Genomic DNA, 9,751 nt, shown 5'->3' with positions numbered 1-9,751 from the left:
GGTGGGGGTATGTGTTGCACCAGAGTTTGGTGGAGATATGCACTGCACCGTGTTTAGCTGCGCCTAATTCTATGTTCTCATGAGTACAAGGGGTACTCAGCGTTACAAAAATTATAGAAGGGGTACACATATGTCAAAAGTTTGAGAAACACTGGCTTAGAACATAAAAGGACCAAAGTTTTGTGCAGCTTATTCACAGTAGAGTATCTTAGCTACCAAAGCGGGCAATATATTCTTGGAAACAAAGGTCATAAGATCAACTAAATCCCTAAAATAGTATTTAGAAATATGTAGGATTTTGTATGTATGTATACATGCAGGTTAATAGCAATAGAAATGTGAATTCAACAGTTCTATGCAAGTTTAATTAAATTGAGCTGCCATATGACTAAAGAGAATAGTTTCTTTGCAAAGACTTCAAACACAGAATATATTAGTAATGGCTAAAAAACAATAAATAGTTTGATATGTACAACTCTGTTATGATTTCTGAGTCTCATTCCTCTATGACCTCTCATTATTGTATTTTCCACTTCTGGGCTAGTAAGAAATAATAAAGAGAGTGGGAATAATATCATAGTGTCAAAATCCCGTTTAAAGATCAGCACAATTCAACCCCCAACAACTTCAAAGAAAAAAGCCGATTACCTTTGTCCCCAACACTAAAGACAATAAAAATAAAAATAAAACACACAAAAAAAACCCACTTAATTGTAGTATACAGATCCTAAAACTAAACATTATTAAAAAGTATGTTCCATGATATCTGTATCTATTACCTTGCAGACAAACTGTTTACATTTACTTTCTTTTAAAATTCTGTAGTTTTATGGACTTTATTACATCTTAATTGACAAAACTGATCTTTTGTAGACAACTTAAATAATTGAATTTAGAATTATATTTACCTTGGAGACATAAATCTTCTACTACTCTTTAGTTATAGTAGGTTTTCATTATTATTTATTTTTCCAAAACAATAAAAATAATTGCAATATTTGTTAAAATCATAAAACAACTAATTTTAATAAGTTTATTATTTTTATGTTGTATTCAAATAGATATCTACATATCTATAATATGAATGATATATATGAAACATTTTTGCCATACTATATGTATTTCTATAATGAATTATTATTATCTTTTACCATATATATTTTAAAATTTGTTTAATAGCTTAATATTTATAATACTCATTTTTAAGTTTGAAGCACATTAAAAAATATCAGATTAATGCACATATATAATATAACATATGGATTAGATATTTACATAAAAATTTTACTCATTTTTGTAGTGTCTTTGTATTGATCTACTTTGTAAACTTTTTACTAATTTGCAATATTTTGAAAATAGGTATGGTAATCACTCTTACTACATTTTTATTTAGGAGGAAAAAACCATAAAGGAAAAACTAAGATAAATTTTCAGTACTTTTTTATGAATTACTAATGTTCTTTAATTAATTTTAGGTAAGTTACAGATTTCTAAAACATTGAATGTTTATTATATGAAATTTAACTGTGTATAGCAAAATCAAGTGAATTCAGAAACTTCCATATTAAAATTTCATTGAGTTTAATATACTTTGTTTAAACTGAAGTTGTATTTAATCCTGCAGGATAGAAAACAGCTGGATAAACTATGTCTGAGGTACATCTCAGAGGCACATTAATATGATCTATAAGTTCTATCAATTGGCTTCTGAACCAATTTTTATCCCAAAATAAGTCTCTTTTAGAGAAAGTTTATTGTAAGTAACATGACTAAATTAACACAATAAAATATATTTCATAAAATATCCTGAACTACAAAAAAGTAAAATCACACCAACAAGAAGTATAGTCAGGAAGGATATGAATCTGGGTTGCTGTCAGATCCTTAACTAAACAATAGTTCTTTCTAATACTCTGCTACTTGAGCAACTCACCATATTTGTGTCATGATACAAAATACAAAGAAGTTAATGGCTTTGGTTCCTTGCCTGTCAATGGATTGTCTTCTTTGGAGTTAAGTTTTCTGTTGTCCAAGTTGCTAATAACAAGACCAATAAAGAAGGCAAGTAGGAATCTCCTGTTTCAATGAATGACTGTACAATGCAAGATAGTGACTATTCTGTTTCCTTACTGATTTGTCATTTTCAACTCAGGCTGCATCTCAATAATTTCTATTTCATTTAACACTTCCAAAATATTGGCCTAGTGTAGTGATCAGCAAGCTGCAGCTCACGAGCCACATGTGGCCCTTTGGCCCCTTGAGTGTGACTCTTCCACAAAATATCACGTATGGGTGCACAGGTACAGTGGAGTTGAAATTTTGTGGCCCATGTGCAGAAATCGGTTTTAGGCTCTCAAGAAATTTCAATCGTACTGTTGATATTTGGCTCCGTTGACTAATGAGTTTGCCAACCACTGGCCTAGTGTATTCATGTCTAATAGCTCAATTGTTCTATTGGTAAAGGGTAAGGGAAGAAGAAAGAGTGGAGGCATAGAAATTGAGGCAGAGATGAGAAAAATTAAAATGATGTGAATTAATTTTAAAAATATAAAAAAGGCAAACATGTGAGGGGAGCAAGCTGGTGTGAAGTATGTGAGTAGCTGATAGAAAAAAAGAAAAAAAAAGTGCCATTATATTTGAAATCCAAAGGAAAAGAAAGGGAATGTAAAATAATTTATAATTAGTACCTATTTTGTGTCAGGTATTGCTTAAGATAATTAACATAGTATCCTTCTTTCATTTAATGCTGTGAATAATCTGTGAAGGACTATAATATAATTACTATATAATCTGTGCCATTTATATAAAGACTTCTAAAACACAGAGTGGTTAATTTGTCTTAATTTGTCTAATTTCACAAAGCTTTTATATGGTAAGCTATTATTGAAAATAAATGTCTCTAATTTTAAATTTTATACCTTTTTCAATACTTCATAGATATGAAAACATAATTTAAAAGCTAATCAATTGACATCTGCACAGGTACATAATATGACAGTCAGAATCATGGCTAGCAATGAGTAAAAACTCAGGACACTGAACACTAGTCTGAAAGTTTAAAGAATAGGTACAAAACTAAGAAAAAAACAATTTCAATATTTGACTTAACTGAATTTCATTACAAAATCTTAAAAATAACTTATATAATACTCAAGATACATTTAGGTTACAATTAATATTAGCACTTGGTTAGAAACTATGACATTTGCTGTTTATTTTTCATGGAAAAAAGGTTTATATATTTAAATAGATATATCTCACATGGTAATTTCATAATAAGTATTTTTTAATTTTCCATTTCAGCATTCCTAGGTCAGAGAATTGGAACCATAAATGTTGACTCAATTCTTATCTCATTGTTCCTTTTTCACTTCCTCTTTAGGTAAATTGCACATTTAGCAGTAAACAGAGGAGAAAATATGATACTGATGCAAGAGCTGTTCTTAATGACATGATTTGTTCACAGTCTTATTATTTTGTGAATAATAATGATAGCAAAGTTAAACTTAATGCAGAGCAATTTCTTTTAAATATCCATGCCAATAGCTTTAGAAAGTCAATGATCTCAAGGCCAAGGTAAGAAACTTTAGGACAATTTCAACTCACTGAGCAAACACAGTAGAGAAAACATTTGGAATAAAATTATCCAACTGCAAATGCAAATTTATTTTATAACTTCAGGTCCAGTGCATGAAATTTGTGCATGATGTGGGGGGGAGGGTGTCCCTTAGCCCAGCCTGCACCCTCTCCAATCTGGGACCCCTCAAGGGATATTCCACTGCCCAGAGAGTCTGACATCCCTCTCACAATCCAGGACTGCTGGCTCCAAATTGCTCACTGACTGCCTTCCTGAGTGCCCCTAACCAATTCTGCCTGCAGCCTGATAACACCATAACCACTCCCTGCCAGCCTGATTGAAACCTAACTGCTCCCCTGCCAGCTTGTTTGCCCCTAACTGTCCACCCTGAAGGCCTGGTTACCCCTAAATGCCCTTCCTTGCAGGCCAAATTCCCCCAACTGCTCTCCCATGCAGACCTGGGTCTCCCCCAACTTCCCTTCCCTGCAGGTTTGGTCACCCCCAACTTCTCTCCTCCCCCAGCCTGGTCACCCCTAACTGCCCTGCCCTGCAGGCTTCATTGCCCACAACTGCCCTCTTTTGCAGACCTGGTTTCTCTCAAATTCCCTCCCCTGCTGCCCATCTTGTGGTGGCCATCTTGTGTCCACATGGGGACAGGATCTTTCACCACATTGGAGTATCCATCTTGTGTGTAGGAGTGATGGTCAATTTGCATATTACTCTTTTGTTAGGTAGGATGTGTGCAAGCACTTTAATATTTTGATCTAATTCTAATATCCAGGCACATTAAATACAGCCATGCTTATATTCACTTTAAGTGAAATAATATATATATATATATATTTTTTTCTTTGAAATATTTCTCTAGTATTATCATTGGAATATAATTGGTATATGCAACTTAAAAAGATATATTTTGTATTTGATGGTATTTTACATTATTGATACTGAACAGATAAACTATTAGAACATTTTCTGTCATTACCATTATTTAACTACTTGAAAATTTACCTTTACAGATTAGGTTTATATACTGTAGGAATACAGTAAGTGCTATGCATATTATTTTTCTCTTCAAGCTTGCTCCAGCTTTGAATTGAGAAAAAAAAATGTACTATACCTTACTCTGAAGACCTTTCTAACCTATCAGGATTCTAACCAATAGGGAATCATTTAGTCAATTGAATGACAGCCCTTTTTAAATTTATTTTTATCTTTTTTTCCACTGGACTCAACATTAATAGAGAAAAATAAAAAGAAGTTGCATATTTAAAATCCTTAATAATAGCTATCCAAGACCAGGTAGTGTGGCTCAGTTATTGAGTGTAGACCTCAGGGCCCATCTCCTGATTGTGGGTTCTATCCCCAATAGGGATGGCAGCTGATCAATAATTCTCTCTCCTTATTGATGTTTCTAACTCTCGGTTCCTCTCCCTTTCTCTCTGAAATCAATAAAAATATATTTGAAAAATAATAACTACCCAAAATATTAAAGTAAATGATGCAATATCTGAAGCTACTTGAAAAGACAACTGATAAGATGATTTATTAAGGCCATTTGTCCCCCATTGTACATGACAACATCAGGTCCATTCTTAGTTCAGCTTCAGTCATAACTTTAAACCCTAAATCATCCCTCAGCATGTTGTCTGCCATATAATTCTTCTTCAATAAGTTTTAATGTAGTGGCTTCTAAGTATCAATTATTTGGCAAGAACTGTGGATAATATTATCAATAATACAGATATGCATTTATCTCACTTATATATAAAATAGGCTGTAGATAAAAATTCTTAGCGTAATGGTCTTGTATTAAGTACTGTAGTAGAAATGAACAAAGTGACATAATAGATAATAGGTATGTTGAATATTTTTGCTTTTTCTTTGTCATGTATATATAATTTTTTGTTTTCTACGATATATCTTTTGCTTGTTTGTTTGCCTTTTGTGAGAATTAATAAGCAGCCCCTCACATACAGGAATTCAGGCAATGATGTGATGTGATAATGACAGCCAGTCTCAGGATTGTTAGAACACGGCACCATACTCATAGCCAGGCCATATCATTATCTTGTGGGATTTACATAATCTTGTAGCTACCAACATCAGACAAGACCATTCTGAGATATAATAAAGTGAGAAAGAAACAAGATCATAGTACAACCCACCCACGAAGTAGCAAACACCCCCATTTCTTAACTCTTATGAGTGATCACTATTTTTTTTTAACAACTACTGTACATTCTTATTCTTGCTCTAATCTGCCCTTCTTACAGGTAAAATTTATTGAACTGTCAATCACAGAACTGTTGCTGCTTTCTGACATGAAAGAACACAATCCTACATGGACTCCCATATTCTTTTCCCAAAATTATCCAATAAAAGACCAATTTCAATTACAAGTGCTTTCTAATCTCCTCTCCCCACCCCGCCCCCCCCACCCTGTGCCTTACTATTCTCTTCCTTACAGTGTGCGTTCTTCCTCTCTGCAGAGGAAGAATGAGGTAATAAACCCCCTTGTTCATCTAGGAATGTATTCCTGGTGTTTTTGCCCAGGCGACACTGAAATAATATTCTTTTGAAATGTCCAGGAAACACTTGAGTTCCATTTTATAAACAATATATGAATCATAAAACAATTAAAGAACTTAAAGCAGACTTAGGGAATGTTTTTCTTTAGTTGAAAATAGTTTTCCCTTCATACCTCCTTGTGATTCATGATTGACCTCTGTCATTGTAAGAATAAATAGCCTTTATAGCTTTGGCTTATGCTGCAAATATTGACAGACTTTACCTCTTCCTGCTTCCTCATAAAAATATATTATTTCTCCATTCCAAGTTGTTTTTACTTCAAGTTAGATGATTATAACTATTCTGTTTAATGTGTGTACTACTTAGAGATCTTCAGGGGGAAATGACTCACTTTAAAGGATTTCTTCTGTTGATAACAACACATTTTCAGCAATAGAAGAGTCATGACAAAGGGGCATGAAATAAATTTGAGAAGATAACAGCACATGGGCATACCTTCCTCCACATGAAGTAGCATAAAATGTAGGTATAAATCATCAAGTTAAGGAACCTTTCTCCCTGAAGATGCTTTATGTTCTCTTTACTTCACGTCAAGATGCTTCATGTTCTCCTCCAAGTCACTACATTCACAGATGGGGGAAAAAAATGTGTGTATATATATCTATCTATATATCTATCTATATATCTATATCTATATCTATCTATCTATATATATGTATAAATTTATTTTTAAAAATCATCAAATAATGCATTTATGGGAAAAGTCCCTTCTTATGGTACTTTGGATGCCATTGCTGAGAAAACAGTTGATTCATTGGGTTTTTTTATATTCAACATATAAGTGACTCCAACTTGCCTATACTCATTAAAACAACTTATTCTTTTTTATATTTATTGCACAGAATAATATTCAACTTTTAAAGGAGAAAAAATCTCTAGCTTAGTGTTATATTATTTGTTGCTAAATTTCTAATTCGACATTTCAATGGATGATGCTTTTTATTTAGTGAGACTTAATTTCATCCTGTCAGTGATTAATTAGCATGATTCTTGACATAAATCTCTAAAGTAATGATATTTCTGTAAATTATATTGTTTTTATAAATGTACAGAGTAGAGAAAACATGTTTACTGTATTTGAGAAATTGTGAAAATAAAAGAGGATTAAAAGTCAACAAAGCACAATTTTGTTGTATGTATTTCTTAACTAATGACAGGCATTTCAACACGTATTAAATATATTTTTTTTATTCTCTGTGACCAGAGCTCTAAAACTTAGAAACATGATAGGCTACTGATTTTAAATGATCAAATTGTTAAATTAGATTCTTAACATAAGAAAAGATGAGCATCTAAGTGTTTTTGTACAAGTTACACTTGTGCAGGATTAATTTGTTTTCTATCTCTGCAGAACCTAACAAATAAATTGTGATTTATTGATCTATTCAATATCTAATTTGTGAGTTTTCATGGTTTCTTTTTTTTACCAGCCACTATGTAAATACTGCAAACTTATTATAGAAGAAAATATATGGAGTGTATGCCCTTGTAAATCTTACAGTATGGTAGAAAAATTCAGTATTTAGTTGCTATTCTAGTGTGGAACAACTAAAATTTAAACTGGTAACTATTAAACTCAGATCAAAAGCATGAGTAGCAGTCACTTGGTAAATTTAGTACAAGAGGAGTGAAAGAAAGATTCCTTCAAGGGAAGTCAAAGAAAGGCTCATATTTTAGGGAAAATTCATAACATTCTAAAAAGTAAAAGGTATTGTTTTGATGAAGTGTCTTAAATAAGGTAGAAAAGTTCAGAAAGAAGACTGGAAAGAAGGACAGGCACCATACAGTGAGGATGGTGTGATAAAAAAAAAAAAAGCCCTTTTACATGGGAGGGACATATTCTGTTTTATGATTTTTAAAAATAAGTATAGAAAGGATCACACAATAAAGTCTAGAGAGATATAGTCTAGGTCAGTATCTGGCAAACTCATTAGTCAACAGAGCTAAATATCAACAGTGCAACAATTGAAATTTATTTTGAGAGCCAAATTTCTTAAACTTAAACTTCTTCTATAGCCACTTCTTCCAGGTGAGTGAAAGAGCCACACTCAGGGGCCAAAGGGCCGCAGTTTGCCTACCAGGGCTCTAGGTAATATGTGATAGAGGAAGAGGTAAAGTGTTAACATGAGGATACAAAGTAGACAGTTTAAAAATATATAGGACATACACTCAGGATTGAAAGGTAAATTATAAATGGATTGATAGTGAAACACAAAAGGATTTTTTACAATGCCACGCAATGATGATTGAGTTGGTGATGGTTTTGAGATAGATAGTCGTGTATATTCTGGAATCAGTGATATTGCCCACATTTTAGAGTTGAATAATTATGCTAATTGTGCTAAGATTAGTGAAACAAGAGTGTGGCAGGCAAAACGGAGACTCATTTAAAAGTCATGGGGAACTATCAGAGAAAAACTATGAGTGCGTATTCAGGAGATGGAAAGAAAACGAATAGTGAGATACTTGCTATACATAGCAACCAAGCAAGAGAAGCCTTCAGTAAAGGGAATGCAGTGGGTTGTCAAAACAGCTGAGAAGACAAAGTTCATGAAATGAAACTTACATTTAGCAACATTGAAGTTTTAGGTGTCATTAGCAAAGCAACAGTGTCTGTGAAAAGTAGAACCAGTAATGGGTTGTAGAGGTATTGAATTATAAGATATGTTTGACAAAGGGAAAGTTTAAGTTTTTAAGAGGGTGTGATGAATAGATGAGGTTAAGTGTGATATTATCTTTTTGTTATTAATTTCAGAAAGAGGAAGGAAGGGGGAGAGAGCGATAGAAACATCAATGATGAAAAAGTATCATGGATTGGCTGCCTCTTGCATATCCCACAGTGGGGATTGAGCCTGCAATCCAGGCATGTGCCCTGACAGGGAAACAAACCATAACCTTGTGATTCATAGGTCGATGCCCAACCACCAAACCACACCAGCTGGGCTGATAATATCTTTTAATTAAAGAAATTTAAGCTTCTTTAAATATAGATGAGGAGACTGAAATATAATTTGAAGAAAAAAAAAGGATAAAGAAAATTCAATAGTGGAAACTTTCTATTAAGGATGCTCCCTAAAGACAGTATATACAAGAGGTGGGTAAAATTAGTCATTAATTAAAAGGTGCCAGTTAATCATTGCGATGGTGGGAGATTAAAAGTGAATATGTGCATATAATTGCATGATTCCGACTACCTGAGATTCTGGGAAGGGCAAAACTATGATGATAGTAAAATCAGTGGTTCACTGATTATAGTGGAGAACAGAATGAATATGCAGATCAGAAAGGATTTTTAGTGTACTGAAACTTTTTATATAATACCACTAGAGGCGCAGTGCACAAATGTGTGCACATTGAAAGGAAATTAAGTAGGAGTAATATTTTAATATTGCTATTCACCCTTTCTCTATAATAAAAGTGCCAACAAAATTCATGACAGATCTAAACACATGTGTGCGATTGGCATCAGCTAAAGCTTTATATGTATCATGCATGTGTGAGTCAACTTAGCCTTTTATATATTTACTAGCAGCCCTGAGCACTAATCTGTACGCAAGTAGCTTGCTGCACTGGCCACCTGCC

This window comes from Pipistrellus kuhlii, unplaced genomic scaffold, assembly GCF_014108245.1.
Source record: "Pipistrellus kuhlii isolate mPipKuh1 unplaced genomic scaffold, mPipKuh1.p scaffold_m20_p_3, whole genome shotgun sequence".
NCBI classification, from domain to species: domain Eukaryota; kingdom Metazoa; phylum Chordata; class Mammalia; order Chiroptera; family Vespertilionidae; genus Pipistrellus; species Pipistrellus kuhlii.
The sequence above is the reverse complement of the archived record's forward strand: the minus strand, read 5'-3'. Positions refer to the sequence as shown.